This window comes from Nomascus leucogenys, chromosome 6, assembly GCF_006542625.1.
Source record: "Nomascus leucogenys isolate Asia chromosome 6, Asia_NLE_v1, whole genome shotgun sequence".
Classification (NCBI taxonomy): domain Eukaryota; kingdom Metazoa; phylum Chordata; class Mammalia; order Primates; family Hylobatidae; genus Nomascus; species Nomascus leucogenys.
Genome location: NC_044386.1, coordinates 94722785 through 94737242, shown reverse-complemented (window position 1 = coordinate 94737242; position 14458 = coordinate 94722785). Strand labels below are relative to the sequence as shown.

The 14458-nt window shown below is 45.8% G+C and overlaps 1 pseudogene; it reads left to right on the top strand.

Moving 5' to 3' along the window:
* The first annotated feature begins 4481 nt into the window (after positions 1-4481).
* On the top strand, positions 4482-5351 carry LOC100590868 (annotated as a pseudogene).
* The last annotated feature ends 9107 nt before the right edge of the window (positions 5352-14458 follow it).

Sequence of the window (14458 nt, the reverse complement as noted above, 5' to 3'; positions counted from 1 at the left end):
CATTCATTTATTCACCAAATATCCACTGTCCACCTTTCTGTACCAGGCCAGGGGTGATAGGTCAAGTGGAACACATGTCCCAAGGAGCTTTCCTCTCTTTAGAGACAGGCAGGTGGACTCTCAGACCATGAGGTACCCTCTGGGATAGAGGGTGCCCAGGGCTGGATGCAGGCAAGGGCTTTGCCCACAGGAGGTGCTGGTGGGTACAGATGTGAAGGCCACAATGGGGTGAAGGTATCCAGACAGAGGACCTAGCATGTGTCCAGGCCCAGGGTGTGACCTGGGGCAGGTGCGGGGCTGCTCTATCTGGAAGGCTTCCTGACTCTGCCAACGATAGGCCGTGGCTGGATCAGGCTTCATGTCGATTTTTAATATTATGTTTAATACATTTTGATTATGTAACTAAACATGATTATTGTGATAAAAATTATGAAATATAGAAAAATCTAAAAACACAAAAAACCAGCAAACCCCTTCTCTCCCCAAATAACTGCTTCAACAGTATTTTCGGACTTTTTTTTTCCCATGTATCTGCAACTATAAACATAAGCTGCACAAGATAGTATCCTTCCCCATATTCTGTTTTGGAGCTGGATTTTTCACTCAGCAGTGAATAGAGGCAGGCTTTAAACAGGCCAGGCATTGTGAGGGCCCTGAGAAAGGAGACTGACCATGTTGCTGGGTGACCTTGGGCAAGTCTCGCCCTCCTCAGAGCCTGGATTTTCTCAGTCCAGTGAAGGGCAGGAAGGGCTGTAGCAGGACTACATCAGCGCTCCCCAAACTCAGAACTGCCACGTGGAGCTGTGTGAGCTGTCACTGCACAACCCCAGGGGCAGGAGCATTCTTGTCATAGCCTCTGTGAGTGGGGCTCCTGCCCAAAAGTGTGCTGTGCCAACCTGGGACCCACAAGAGGATTTTAGGCGATATGCAGATGAAATTTATTTTTACCATTACCTTCTATTTGTAGTAAGTGAGACCAATTCTCACCGGGAGGGCTTGTTAAACCACGGGTCGCTGAAACACCACTCCTCAGAGGTTCTGATTTAGGAGGTCTGGGGTGGCGCCTGAGAATCTGCATTTCTAACATTCTCAGGTGATGGTGATGCTGATGCTGCTGGCTCAGGGACCACACTTTGAGAATCACTAATCACAAATTTCCTTTAATTAATTTATTTATTTAAGGCAGAATTTTACTGTCTCCCAGGCTGGAGTATAATGGTGCAATCATGGCTCACTGCAGCCTCGACCTCCTATGCTCAAGCAATCCTCCTGCCTCACTTCTTGAGTAGCTGAAACCATAGGCACATGCCTCCATGCTGGATACTTTTTATTTTTTGTAAAGATGGAGTTTCACCATGTTGCTCAGGCTTGTCTCGAACTCCTGGGCTCAAGCAATTCACTCGCCTGGGCCTCCCAAAGCAAGTTTCCTTTTTAAATACATTTATTTAGGTTTTAAAAATGAGTTGACTTAAAGCACATGAATAGATCTTCAACACTAACCACTGGGGAAATGCAAATTAAAACCACAGTAAGATATCACTACATATCTATTAGAACAGCTCGAATCAAACATAGTGATAATATCAAATATCGGCGAGAATGCAGACAAAATTAACTCTCATACATCGCTGGTGGGAATATAAAATGGTACAGACACTCTAGAAAATAGTTTGGCAGCTTCTTTAATTAAACATACACCTCAATATATGACGTAGCAATTACTTCTGGGCATTTGTACCAGAAAATAAACTGATGTCTGCACAAAAACTCATACATGATTGTTCATGGGATTTATTTGTAATAGCTGCAAACTGGCAACAGCCAAATACTCCCCAATAGGTGAAAGGTTAAGCAAACTGCCACATCTATTCTATGAAATGCTCTTCAACAATAAAAGGGGGCCAGGCACGATGGCTCATGCCTGTAAACTCAGCGCTTTGGGAAGCCGAGGCAGGTGAATCTCCTGAGGTCAGGAGTTCAAGACCAACCTGGCCAACGTGGTGTAACCCCGTCTCTACTAAAAATACAAAAAAAATTAGCTGGATGTGGTGGCAGGCACCTGTAATCCCAGCTGCTCAGGAGGCTGGGGTAGGAGAATTGCTAGAACTCAGGAGGCAGAGGATGCAGTGAGCCGAGATCGCACCATTGTACTGGGTAACAAGAGTAAAACTTCATCTCAAAAAAAAAAGCCAGGCATGGTGGTGTGGGCCTATAATCCCAGCTACTCACGAGGCTGAGGCAGGAGAATTGCTTGAACCCAGGAGGTGGAGGTTGCAGTGAGCTGAGATCACGCCACTACATTCCAACCTGGGTGACAGAGTGAGACTCCATCTCAAACAGAAAAAAACAAAAAGGAACATGCACAACTTGGATGGATCTCAAAGGGCATTTGCTGAGTAGAAAATAAAAAGCCAGTCTCAAAAGGCCACATATTGTGTGATTCCATTTATATAATGTTCTTTTTTTCTTTGTTTGGTTTTGTTTTATTTTGTTTTTGAGATGAAGTCTCACTCTGTGGCCCAGACTGGAGTGCAGTGGCACGATCTGGGCTCACTGCAGCCTCCGCCTCCTGGGTTCAAGCGATTCTCGTGCTTCAGCCTCCCAAGCAGCTGGGAGTACAGGCACTCCCAGCTAATTTTTGTATTTTTAGTAGAGACAGTGTTTTGCCATGTTGGCCAGACTGGTCTCAAACTCCAGGCCTCAATGGTTCCACCTGCCTCGGCCTCCCAAAGCACCGGGATCATAGATGTGAGCCACCATGCCAGGCCTTCATTCATTCATTCATTGAGAGAGTCTTGCCCTGCTTCTCAGGCTGGGCTGCAGTGGCAGGATCACTGTAGCCTCTACCTCCCAGGTTCAAGCGATTCTCCTGCCTCAGCCTCCCACGTAGCTGGAACTACAAGCTGGTGCCACCATGCCTAGCTAATTTTTGCATTTTATAATATTCTTGAAGTGATGAGATTATAAAGACAGAGAGCAGATTAGTGGTTGCCAGGAGTAGGAATAGTGGAGGGGAAGAGCCAGGAATGAGTGCACAGGAACAGCAGGAGGGGGATTTTCGTGGTGGTGGAATGTAGGGAAAAGAAAGAGAGACCATACTGTTATTGTGTCTATGTAGAAAAGGAAGATATAAGAAACTCCATTTTGACCTGTACCCTGAACAATTGCTTTGCCCTGAGATACTGTTAATCTGTAACTTTGCCCCAACCTTGAGCTCACAAAAACATGTGTTGTATGGAATCAAGGTTTAAGGGATCTAGGGCTGTGCAGGATTTGTCTTGTTAACAAAATGTTTATAAGCAGTATGCTTGGTAAAAGACATCGCCATTCTCTAGTCTTGATAAACCAGGGGTACAATGCACCGCGGAAAGCCTCAGGGACCTCTGCCCTGGAAAGCCGGGTATCGTCCAAGGTTTCTCCCCATGTGTTAGTCTGAAATATGGCCTCGTGGGATGGGAAAGAGCTGACTGTCCCCCAGCCCGACACCCATGAAGGATCGGCGCTGAGGAGGATTAGTAAAAGAGGAAGGCCTCTGTCTCCTGCCTGCCCCGGGAATGGAAAGTTTCGGTATAAAACCCAATTGTACATTTGTTCAATTCTGAGATAGGAGAAAAACCGCCCTGTGACGGGAGGCGAGACATGTTTGCAGCAATGCTGCTTTGTTATTCTTTTCTCCACTGAGATGTTTGGGTGGAGAGAAGCATAAATCTGGCCAACGTGCACATCCAGGCATGGTGTCTTCCCTTGAACTTACTTGTGACACAGACTCCTTTGCTCACATGTTTTCTTGCTGACCTTCTCCCCACTGTCACCCTGCTCTCCTACTGCATTCCTCTTGCTGAGATAGTGAAAATAGTAATCAATAAATACTGAGGGAACTCAGAGACCGGTGCCGGTGCAGGTCCTCGGTATGCTGAGCGCCGGTCTCCTGGGCCCACTGTTCTTTCTCTATACTTTGTCTCTGTGTCTTATTTCTTTTATCAGTCTCTCATCCCATCTGATGAGATATACCCATAGGTGTGGAGGGGCAGGCCACCCCTTCAGTGGAACGGTTCTGTATCCTGATTGTAGCGGTGGTTAAAGGAGTCTACATATGTGATAAAATGGTATAGACCTAGACACGTGACATCATTAGATATTGTCCTACATTTACACAAAATAGAACCTTTGGAGGAAACTGAGTGAAGAGTACATGAAACCTCTCTGTACCATCTTTGAAATTTCCTCTGAATCTATGTTTCCAAATGAAAGGTTAAAATTTTTCAAGTTGCTTTAGACAAAAATATTAAGTAAAAATAATGTCCTCTCCACTCCCGTGAGTAACTTGGCTCCAGGGGCTCTGCTTGCCACCCAGGACTGCGCCACCGACCTCCGCCGCGAGCAAACCCTTCCGACGGCCCTCGCTGCGCAGGCCGGGATCCCTCTCCCCACTCCGCCCTCCCCGCGGAAAGTTAAGTTTGAAGAGGGGGGAAGAGGGGAACATGGACATGAAGAGGAGGACCCACCTGGAGCTGATGAACTGGACCCCGGCAGCTGTTCGGGAACTTGTCTCGGACAACTGCAAATCAAATGATGGAAAAATTGAGGGCTTAACTGCTGAATTTGTGAACTTAGAGTTCCTCAGTTTAAAATGTAGGCTTGATCTCAGTTTCAAATCTTCCCAAGCTGCCTAAATTGAAAAAGGTTGAACTCAGTAAAAATAGAATCTTTGGAGGTCTGGACATGTTAGCTGAAAAACTTCCAAATCTCACACATCTAAACTTAAGTGGAAATAAACTGAAAGATATCAGCACCTTGGAACCTTTGAAAAAGTTAGAATGTCTGAAAAGCTTGGACCTCTTTAACTGTGGGGTTACTAACCTGAATGACTACTGAGAGAGTGTCTTCAAGCTCCTGCCCCAGCTTGCCTACATGGATGGCTATGACCAAGAGGACCAGGAAGCCCCTGACTCAGATGCTGAGGTGGATGGTGTGGATGAAGAGTAGGAGGGTGAAGAAGAAGATGAGGAAGATGAGGAGGATGAGGATGGTGAAGAAGAGGAGTTCGATGAAGAAGATGATGAAGATGAAAATGTAGAAGGAGATGACGACGAAGTCAGTGAGGAGGAAGAAGAATTTGGATTTGGTGAAGAAGATGAAGATGAGGATAGGATGAAGAGGAGGAAGAAGGCGGGAAAGGTAAAAAGAGGAAGAGAGAAGCAGATGATGAAGGAGAAGATGATTAAGATCCCAGATGACCTGCAGAAACAGAACTGTTCAGTATTGGTTGGACTGCTCATGGATTTGGTAGCTGTTTAAAAAAAAAAAAAGTAGCTGTGATACAAACCCCAGGACACCCACCCACCCAAAGAGCCAAAGAATAGTTCCTGTGACATTCCGTCTTCCTCCATGTAGTCCCTCTTGGTAATCTACCAATCTATCATCGAGCTTAGGGACTTCACCCCAACAAAATTATAAGCATTGTTAGGTTTTTGTGTGAGACTCTTGCTGTAGCGTAGATAGCTGTGATTGGTGAGTCAACCATCTGTAGCTACCAGTTACACCGAGATTGTAACAGCATTTTTACTTTCTGTACAACAAAAATCTTTGTAAATAAAATCTTAACATTAAAATAATAATAATAATGTTGATTGTATGCAGGTCTGGCAAACCTTTGACACATTGAATGACTGGCATCTCTAATCCATCCAATTCACAATTGCCCCTGGCCAGGCCCTGTCCTAGGCTAGGTCACCTGCTGGAAGATAAGACTGTGGATTCTCTCCTGCTTGGCTTTGGGGTAGATATGCCAGATAAAATATAGGACACCCAGTTAAATTTAGATTTCTGATAAAAAATAAACTATTTTTTAGTAAGTATGTACCATGCATATTTAGGACATACTTATACTAAAACTTATTTCTCTCAATTCTTTTTTCACCATCTTCACAGGTGTTGATATTTCTCTAAATTCTTTAATGTATGTATATAGTTACTTTAAAGCTCTTGCCTGCTAATTCCAATGTGTGACCCATTTATGGGTCTGCTCTCTTTTTTCTTTTTCATTTTTTTTTTTTGAGATAGAGTTTTGCTGTTGTAGCCCAGGCTGGAGTGCAATGGCACCATCTCGGCTCACTCCAGCCTCCACCTCACCTGGCTGGTCTTGAATTCCTGGTGATCTGCCTGCCTCAGCCTCCCAAAGTGCTGGGAGTACAAGTGTGAGCCACCATGCCCAGCCCTTTTTTTGTTGTTGTTTCTTTGAGATAAGTTCTCACCCTGTTGTCCAGGCTGGAGTGCAGTGGCATGATCTCAACTCACTGCAACCTCCACCTCCCAGGCTCAAGCCATCCTTTCATCTCAGCCTTCCAAGTAGCTGGGACCACAGGCACGTGCCCCCAGCAGTCCTGACTGGTTTCATGGAGGACAATTTTTCCACAGACGGGATCAGGGGCAGTGGTTATGGTATGAAACGGTTCCACTTCAGATCATCAGGCATTAGATTCTCATAAAGAGTGTGAAACCTAGATCCCTCGCATGTGCAGTTCACATTAGGATTCATGCTTCTATGAGAATCTAATGTCTGCTGATCTGACGGGGGGCAGAGCTCAGGCAGTAATGCTCGCTGCCCACCATTCACCTCCTGCTGCGCAGCCTGGTTCCTACCAGGTCACCGACAGGTACAGTCCACAGCCTGGGGGTTATGGGCCCCTGCACACCACCACACCCGACTCGTTTTTGAATTTTTAGTAGAGATGGGGTTTTGCCATGTTGCCCAGGCTGGTCTCAAAGTCTTGAGCTCAAGTGATCTACTTGCCTTGGCCTCCTAAAGTGCTGGGATTACAGGCGTGAGCCACCATGCACGGTGGGTCTGTTCATATTGACTGGTTTTCTCTTAATTTTAGGATATATTTTCTCACTTTTTCACACATCTAGTAAGTATTTCTTGAGCTGTTGGACATTGTGAACCTTCATTGTAGAGATGTGGGTTATGTTATCCTACTCTAGTGTTGAGTTTTTTTTGGCAGGGAATTAAATTACTGATGGGTTAACTTGATCATGAGTGTCAAGGCTACATTTTAGGTTTTATTAGGGTGAGCTGTTTTTCAGTTTTGCCCTTATTCCCAGGGAATCTTCCTTAATCCCAAGGCAGGGCCTTCTAGACCCTCCTGTGAATGTCTGGAATATTCATCAAGACCTGAGATTCCAAGAGTGGAGACTCTGGCTGAGCCAGAATTCAGGTGTATCTCCAGCATTCTGTGACCACTGAAATCGCTGTTTAGCTTTCAGCTCCCCATCAGCTGTTCTGTGCTGGACCTTGCAGAGTCTCAATCCGCACATTCATCGTTTGGGATTTGGCCAAGGACCTGCAGCAACCTCTATAAGATTTCTGGGGCTTCTTCTCTGCAACTCCATCCTTTATGATACTCTGCCACACACATTTTAGCAGCCCTGAGCAGCAGTCTCTGTTTCCTCCACCAAACAAGACTGATTCTCTTTGCCTGGACTCTGCTTCCTCATGCTGTCATTGAGGGTTTGGAAACTTTCCCCACCAGAAAAACACAGCAGTCACTTCATGTGATTCCCTTGTCTCAGATTGTACCTGGAACTGCCTATTGCCCAATGGCTGAAGACAATTTCTTCATGTACTTTGTCCAGCTTTGTAGTTGTTTATGCTGGAAGACTGTCATCAATACAGGTACTCTATCATGGCCACAATTCGAAGTATGATTAATATCATATTCTATTCTACAAGTAGAGAAGACAAAGACCAACAATTCTAAGAAAAATGGAAAAAAAAATATATGAAAGTTCAAAGAAAAAGAAACCCAAATGCTGCTGACATACAGGAAAAAATGTTTAACTTCACTGATAATAAGAAAGATACAATTTTAGGCTGGGTGCAGTGGCTCACACCTGTAATCCCAGCACTTTGGGAGGCTGAGGTGGGAGGATCACTGGAGGCCACAAAGTGAAGGTGGCAGTGAGGTGAGATGGCACCTCTTGGGGTGGCAGAGTGAGAGCCTGTCTCAAAAAAAAAAAAATACAGATATAAACATCCTGCAACCTCTACATGTGGCCACGATTGATAACAGGGACCAGATTTGCCTCCCACCTTGAACAACTAGAAAAATGGAACGACATATATAAAACAATAGTTTTCAGACATTGGAGAACAGGTCGAGCAGAACTATGATCCCTAAAAGAAGGTGAACCCTACAGTGTCCCCGGTTTACTGCCGGAAGCAATTACAGGCTCCAACACAGGGAGGGGAATCCAAAGTCCAGTGGTCTTGGTGGATTGAGGAGACAGAGATCGGAGCTTGGGAAGGTCTTCAAGGCTGGTAGAATTTGTGAGGTAGAGTACCAGGGAGGAGGTGGGAGAAGAGAGCGCATGAACTCTGGAGAGCTATGGAAGATGCCCTCAAGCCTTTGGCAAAGGGCTGATATGGACATATGTGAGAAGAAAGTACCCAAGAAAGAACTGCCAGAAAGCAGACAGAAGAATCCCCGGAGCTCACAACAGGCTAGAGAGAATTCATATTCTCACTAGTCAGAATGAAAACACCTCCTAATACTTAGGAAATGGAAGGGAAGCTTTAGAAAGTATTGCCTTCATAGTGGGGCTAAATGAGCACTGGAGTAAAGGCTTCTCTGAAACTGTCCTAACAAAGATTGAAAGCAAACCTTTGTAGATTCAACTTATTTCAAATAACTTAACTAGTGCTGGAACAGAGTCCCACACTATTTAAAGGAAAACAAAATCCAGCAATCAGAACACAAAAACACAATGTCTACCAGTCAATAAAAAATTGCCAGGCAATGGCCAGGCACAGTGGCTCACGCCTGTAATCCCAGCACTTTGGGAGGCCGAGGTGGGCAGATTGCATGAGGCCAGGAGTTCAGGGCCAGCCTGGCCAATATGGCTAAATCCTGTCTCTACTAAAAATACAAAAATTAGCCAGGCATGGTGGTATGCAACTGTAGTCCCAGCTACTTGGCAGGCTGAGACATTAGAATCACCTGAACCTGAGAGATGGCGATTGCAGTGAGGTGAGATCACACCACTGCACTCCAGCCTGGGTGACAGAGTAAGATGCTGCCTCAAAAAAAACCAAAAAAACCAGGCATAATAGGGCCTATAACCAGGAGAGAAATAACTCAATGGAAATAGGCCCAGAAATGACAGAGACGATGTAATTAGCAGATAAGGACATTAAAAAGCATATTATAAATATGATCCATATGTTCAAGAAGGCTAGAAAAATCTGAACATTATGAGAAGAGAGAAACGGAAGATATATTGGAAAAAAAAAAAACCCACAGGCTGGGTGTGGTGGCTCACACCTGTAATCCCAGCACTTTGGGAGGCTGAGATGCAAAGATTGCTTGAGCCCAGGAGTTCAAGACCAGCCTGGGCAACATAGGGAGACCTATCTCTATAAATAATTTAAAAATTAGCCAGGCATGGTGGCATGCACCTGTAGTCCCAGCTACTCAGGCGGCTGAGGAAGGAGGATCACCTGAATCTAGGAGGTTGAGGTTGCAGCCAGCTGTTTTTGTGCCACTGCAATCCAGCCTGGGCACATAGTAAGACCTTGTGTCAAAATAAAACAAAAAGAATTACTAGAGATGAAAAAGTTAACTCTGCAGATATGGGATTAAAATGAGTTTAAAAAAGTCAGTGAGGCCTGGTGTGGTAGCTCATGCCTGTAATCACCCCAGCACTTTGAGAGGCCGAGGCAGGAGGATTGCCTGAGGCCAGGAGTTTGAGACCAGCCTGGGCAACATAGTGAGGCTTCATCTCAAAAACAAACAAAAAAACAGAAAAAAAATTTTTCAAAAAATTTAATGAAGACAAAATACAGAGTTTTTCACACAAACAAGCCAGGATAATCACCAGCAGGCCTGCACTCTGAGAGATGTTAAAAGCAGTTCTTTGGTCAGAAGAAAAATGACACTGGATAGAAATTTGGATCTACACAAAGGAATGAAGACCACTGACATAATAAATAAATGGATAAATAGAAAAGATCCTATTTTCTCCATTTTTGATGTCTAGAAATAATTGACTGAGGCAAAAGTAGTAACATATTATCATGTTTATAACATGTGGAAGTAAAATCATCATGAGAATGGCACAAGGGACAGGTGAAGAAGTGTAAGAATACTATCATAAGGCGGCGGTCACAGTTGAGGGAGGTGATAAATCCCTGTGATTTATCTGGAATACGGCATTGCTCCTGGAAGTGGGAAGAGGGAGTTTCAGAGACTTCCCCTGGGCTCTTCCTACTATAGTGGCTCATACCCACAGGTCAGGGAGTAAAGTGAGAGTTCTGTTAGCTTCTAAGCATACTCATATCAATTGCATATTTAGGGACAGAGAAATGACAACCAGATGGGGCTGCAGCCTCTTCATCCAGGGTTCCATTTATTACCTGTCCTTCACATGTCCTCAGTCTTGTTGGGGAGGGGACATGGTGGCATTGTGGATCTTATGGTGTCAGGGTCAGCTCTAATCCTGTATGAATGGCCCTCAAACAGTCTGGGTATTCCCTTTTCATCAGCTACAGTTACTTTCATCAATGATCCCAGATCCCTTTGGAGAAGGATTGAGGTAATAATTAATGAATAGCATGTGGTAATGTTGCAGGATCTTTTTCCAAGAATACCCAGCCTCCTCTACAATCCATGAGCTATAGGTCTCAATTGTCTCAGTCTGAAAACTGGCTAGGAAATTCCAATTTTTTGTTGCAGCCTTCTGCGTGCCAGATCTTGTTGTTGTTTCCTGAATACACAAATCAGGAAATATCCTAGGGCTCACACGTGTAATCCCAACAATTTGGGAGGTTGCAGCAGGAGGATTGCTTGAGCTCAGGAGTTTGAGACCAGTCTAGGCAACATAGCAAGACCTCATCTTCACTGAAAATTAGAAAAAAGAATAGCCAGACATGGTGGTTCATGCCTGTAATCCCAGTTACCTGGGAGGCTGAGGTGGGAGGATCGCTTGAGCCCAGGAGGTTGAGGCTGCAGAGAGCTATGATTGTGCCACTGCACTCCAGACTGGGCTACAGATTAAGATCCTGTCTCAACAAACAAAACAAAACAAAAAACCACCTAGTCAACTGCCTATATAACTCTCCCCAGGAATACCATCAGTTTTTAGCCAATACAACAGATCCCTGGAGGTCAAGGCATCCTGGCTATCACTCTAGCCTTCCTACCAATTAAGTTAATTACATCCACCTTGTTGATGATGGTGAAATGCCACCACCTGGCATCCGCTGTTCTCGCCTTCCACTATTCCCACTGACACCATGAAGCCTGGTCTCATGGCAGCATCTCCTCTTGTCGATCCTGGCCTACCAAGGATAGTGCCACTGAGTCAAAGATTCAGGTGCCCTTCTCACTAGTGCCTTCCTTGTTTACCTAGAGAGGGGAGTTCCTGTGAGCCCTCCAAGGGCACATAGTCAAGTGGTGGATTCCGAATCTGCTGGCATATAACGAACCATTCCAACATTCCTACCTCCCTGTACTTTCCGGCTTCTTTGATGCTGTGCGAATGCAGTTCTATAATCTCCTCCTAATTCACTGCAGCAACTGTTCCATCCACATTTGAAGGAGCCACTCCAGCAGTGTGTTGGAGCCCCAGGTGTCCTTGCCAAGCCATTAAATCCTGAGACTGCTCCCAGGGCAGTGTATTCTCGTGTATACAGCCTTTACTCTCCCCCTGATCCAACACTCTTATGTCCACTCCTTCACCTCCTCTCCCAGATTCTGCCAGTACTCACTCGGCAGATCCTGCATTTTTGGCAAAAAAAATCATTCTCCCAGAGCAGATTGTGCTTGTGATCTTGGGCCATGATGAGGAATGACCATAGCCTGGTGTCAATGTGGGGCAGCAATGATGACATACCTCATCCTGCTGTAAGGCCTTGTTGGAGGCCCTTTGCCCAGTCTCCAGGCAAGGGGCAGCTGCCCTTCTCTTAGCAGGGAAAGGGGACTACTTCTTTTAGCCCAGAGCAGTTAGTGGAAACTGGAGGTTCAGAGTTCTCAGATGTATCCATTTAAGTTTCCCCATACCAGATATCAGGATCCTATTGCTCCTCTCCCCTCCTCTTCTCTCCCCTCCCCTCCCCTCTTTTCTCTTCTCTTGTTTCTTTTCTCTTACTTCTTTTCTCTTCTCTTCTTTTTCTTTTCTCTTTCTTTTCTCTTATTTCTTTTCTCTTCTCTTTCTCTGTCTTTTTCTCTCTTTCTTTCTCTTTCTTTCTTTGTGAAATGGGATCTCACTCTGTCACCCAGGCTAGAGGGCAGTGATGTGATCTTGGCTCACTGCAACCTCTGCCTCCCGGGCCCAAGGGATCCTCCCATCTCCTGGGTAGCTGGGACCAGAGATCCATGCTACCACATCTGGCTTATTTTCATATTTTTTATAGAGATCAGGTTTCACCATTTTGCCCAGGCTGGTCTTGAACTCCCGGGCTCAAGTGATCCTCCTGCCTCAGCCTCCCAAAGTGCTGAGATTACAGGTATGAGCCACTGCACTCATGTCTCCTTTTCCTTAAGTAATTCTAAATAAAAACAAGACTAAATCATAAAATAAAATTTGTATTTTTTGGGGAAATGACACAAAACTTCCATGACAGCTGACATTAAAATAGTTTATTTCTAGATTTTCTGCTGTGTGTGTGTGTGTGCACACATGTTCACACTTGTCCTTGCTTGGCGCCCTATGTGTGTACTTGCTGTAGCTACTGGGTCAATCTGCACAATGTCTTGACTGCACAATTTCCAGCAAACGAAAGCTCTACACAACCTAATTTTCAAGCGGTCGAGACTGAAGCAGCAGTCTCGTTCTGGTTTTAATTTGAATTAAACTGCCAGGCTGTACTTGTATGGGAAACTGACAATTTTCAGCAAGAAATTTCCAGGTGAGGCCTGTCACCCTCCAGTGTAACTCTAGGGCCTGCTTGGCAGGGGGACCGGCTTTGGCTGGAGGCTGGGTCAAGAGGGCTCTCCTGGCATGGCACATTCCCATCCCAGGGAGGGAGCTCTGTTGGGAGTATGAGATGGACCAAGAAGACCCATCCATTAGGAAAGTGGCCCTTAGTCTTTCCAGTTTCAGTGGACGAGGGTGCTTGCTGCAACGGCCACTTCTGATGGGGAAACTAGTCGGAGACATGGGCATTCATGGTCTTTCCCACGTGTGCCCCACCGGGACCCAAACTGGAGGAGTGAAAAGTTCCAGAAGACAGATCAAGAGTGGTGTACATGTCATGACTGCCCAGGCGTGGCCCACCCCACCACCCATTGGTCCTGCCCTCTCGAGCCCTGGGCAGGCTGGTGGAAGCCCTTTTTGTGGTCTGGGTTTTTAGCCAGGATGCCTATGGCTTCCTAACGCCCACGTGGGGCAGCCTAGTGTAAAGATCCTGAAAGTAGGAAAACAGCAATTGATCAAGTGAACCCAAGATGTGCCTAAAACTATCTCTGATGGCAAAACTTTTGATAACAAAGAGTCTGGCTCATAGAAAGATGACCCTGAGCATGGCACCTCTGACCAAATCCCTCACTCTGACCTACTGAGCGTACGAGCCCAGCCTTGCTCACAGTCGGGGCTAGAGGAAGACCTCATGGAGGCCACTCGATACCTACACTTCCTATGTGCCTGTCACTGCTGATTCCACCCACACCGTCCTCTGCCCCAGCCAGCCCAGCCCTGCCATGCCCTGCCATTGCAGTCAGGGCTCTTTGGATGTGAGTGACAGAATATTCACTCGAGTTGGCTTAACCAAGAAGGGAAGTTCGTTGGTCAGTAAGTTAGCCATGGGCAGGAAAGGGAACAGTTGGGCCTCAGGAATACCTGGACCCAGAATCACGAGTGCTGTCAGGATTTGCAGGCTCCTCCCCTTGTCTCTGTCTCCATCTCAGTCTGCAGATCAGTTTTGTGCTCTCAGAGCAACTTTCCCCACAAGGTTAGAGTCAGGCTGTTGGCAGCATGCGGCTTCCGTCTTCCTGGCTTTGCCTCCAAGAAAGGATGGCGCTCCCCTCCATTAGTTCCTATTCAGAAAATTCCAGAAGAAAGTTTCTGCTTGGTCTGGTCTGGGTTGGCTGAGTAGCTGGGACTCTAAAACTGCCAAGCCCTCTAGTGTCATGTGGTTGAAGTAGGGTGGGGAGATGTATTAGTCAGTTCAGGGTGCCACGCCAAAATACCACAGACTGGGTGGCTTAAACCACAAACATTTATTTCTCACAGTTCTGGAGGCTGGGAAATATAAGACCAAAGTGCCAGCAAGGTAGGTTTCATTCTGAGGCTCTTCTCTTGGCCTGTAAGTGGCTGCTATATTGTGTGCTCACGTGACGTCTTCTTTGTATTTGTGTGGAGAGAGAGTGAGTGCACTCTCTGGTGTCTCGTCTTATAAGGACACTAATCCTACTGAATCAGGGCCCCACCCTTAGGACCTCATTCAACCTTAATGACTTCC